A 2,536-nucleotide genomic window follows, 5' to 3' on the forward strand; every position below is an offset into this window, starting at 1 on the left:
AAATGTCTGAGGTAGGAAAACCACGCTGCCCAGCTTGTGGCAGCCCTGACAGTCCTCTAAGGCTGATCTTGGCCTCCAGCCCTGACTGAGGAGAAAAGGGGCCACCCATAGCCCCACTGGCACAATTGATTTTTCTGTGTTGATGTTGACCTCATATCCCATAACTTTGCTTAACTCATTTATTTTTTATAGGAGCTTTTTGTAGATTCTTTGTGATTTTCTGTAAAGACAATTATGTATTCATAATTGAATAGGTTTGTTTCTTCTTTGCCAGTCTGTAGGCCTTTTATTTGTTTTTCTTGACTTCTTGTACTGATTAGGGCTTCTAGTAAAATACTGGATGGGTGTGTTAAGAGGGGGTATCCTTGCTTATTCCTGAACTTAGAGTAAAAGAATTCAGTTTCTTCCCATAAAATATGGCAGTAGATGTAGGGTTTTTGTGAATGTCTATCATTGAGTTGAGGAATTCCCTTTAATTCTTAGTTTGCTGAGAGGTTTTTATCAGGAATAAATGTTGAATTTCTTCCATGTCTTTTTTTTTTTTTTTTTGAGATGGTGTCTCGCTCTATTGCCCAGGCTGGAGTGCAGTGGCACAATCTTGGCTCACTGCAAGCTCCACCTCCCGGGTTCACCCCATTCTCCTGCCTCAACCTCCCAAGTAGCTGGGACTACAGGCGCCCACCACCATGCCCAGCTAATTTTTTTGTATTTTTAGTAGAGACGGGGTTTCACCATGTTAGCCAGGATGGTCTCGATCTCCTGACCTCGTGATCTGCCTGCCTTGGCCTCCCAAAGTGCTGGAATTACAGGTGTGAGCCACCATGCCCAACCCCCTCTTCCATGTCTCTTAACTTCTCTTTCATATTTCACCATTTTTTCATTCTTTGCTGAATTCTTAGTAATTTCTTTTTTTTTTTTTTTTTTTTTTTTTGAGACGGAGTCTCGCTTTGTCGTCCAGGCTGGAGCTTGGTGGCATGACCTTGGCTTACTACAACCTCTGCCTCCCAGGTTCAAGTGATTCTCATGCCTCAGCCTCCCCAATAGCTGGGATTACAGGTGCCTGCTACTATGCCCGGCTAATTTTTGTATTTTTGGTAGAGACAGGGTTTCACCATGTTCGCCAGGCTGGTCTTAAACTTCTGACCTCAAAGTCAGCCTCCCAAAGAGCTGGGATTACAGGTGTGAGCCACCACACCCAACCTCTTTTGAGGTTTTAAATCTTAATAATTATAGTTTCATTCCTGGAAGTTTTATTTGGTTCATCTTCAAATATGCCTAATTAATTTAATTAGTTTCTTTGCCATATTTTCAGTATCGTTTTACAGTTCTTTTTTTTTTTTCTTCAGATGAGGTCTTGCTCTGTTGCCCAGGTTGGAGTGCATTGGCACCATCTCGGTTCACTGCAAACTCCACCTCTCGAGTTCAAGTGATTATCCTGCCTCAGCCTCCCGAGTAGCTGAAATCACAGGCACGCACCACCACACTCGGCTAAGTTTTGTATTTTTAGTACAGATGGGGTTTCACCATGTTGGCCAGGCTGGTCTCAAACTCTTAACTTCAAGTGATCCACCCATTTGGGTTCCCAAAGTGCTGGGATTACAGCTGTGAGCCACCGTGCTTGGCCTGTTTTACACTTTTTTACACATGTTAACATATTTTTTTTTCAGCTGGGCGTGGTAGCTCACGCCCATAATCCCAGCACTTTGGGAGGCTGAGGTGGGTGGATCGGGAGTTGGAAACCAGCCTAACCAACATGGAGAAACCCCATCTCTACTAAAAATACAAAATTAGCCAGGTATGGTGGCTCGTGCCTGTGATCCCAGCTACTTAGGAGGCTGAGGCAGGAGAATCGCTTGAACCCAGCAGGTGGAGGTTGCAGTGAGTCAAAATCATGCCATTGCACTCCAGCCTGGGCAACAAGAGTGAAACTCCATCTCTCTCTCTATATATATATAATAATAATATATATATTATATATATATATTTTTGTGTGTGTGTGTGTGTGTGTGTATATATATATATAGTTTGTTTGTTGGTTTGTTTTAGAGAGAGAAATGGGGTCTCACTATATTGCCCAGGTTGGTCTTGAACTCCTGGGCTCAAACAATCCTCCTGCCCAGGCCTCCCAGAGTGCTGGGACTACAGCCTAGCGCCCAGCCCGAAACACTTAATTTTCTATCCTGCATCTCATCATTCTATTTTATGCAGTATTTGTGGGTCTCATCTTGTTATTCGTTGTTTCTGCTGACTCATGCTCTTGTGGTTTGTTTCTTTTTGAGTTTATTGATGTTTAATTGTGAGCTTATGTTCCTTGAAATTCTTTGTGGGAATTCTTTGAATCTGTGTTTAAAACATATTCTTCCAGAAAGGATTTTTGTTTGCTTTTGCCAGGCGCCTAGGGGTACTTCCAACTCAGATCCACTTAAAAATTGTTTTTGGCTTAGTGTTTTTCCAGTCACATAAGGAATATGATGTTGGGCTTTTCTCTATGTGAATATTATCTTGTTATGCATTTTACTGGACTTCTTGTTGCCTC

The 2,536-nt window shown here is 42.4% G+C and overlaps 1 non-coding gene across 1 annotated transcript; it reads right to left on the bottom strand.

Annotated features, from left to right (window-relative positions):
- Positions 1–124, bottom strand: LOC123575007 (small Cajal body-specific RNA 20). Its single transcript, XR_006700179.1, has one exon.
- Between the last annotated feature and the right edge of the window lie 2,412 nt (positions 125–2,536).

The sequence above is a fragment of the Macaca fascicularis genome, chromosome 7, assembly GCF_037993035.2.
Source record: "Macaca fascicularis isolate 582-1 chromosome 7, T2T-MFA8v1.1".
In the NCBI taxonomy this organism is placed as follows: domain Eukaryota; kingdom Metazoa; phylum Chordata; class Mammalia; order Primates; family Cercopithecidae; genus Macaca; species Macaca fascicularis.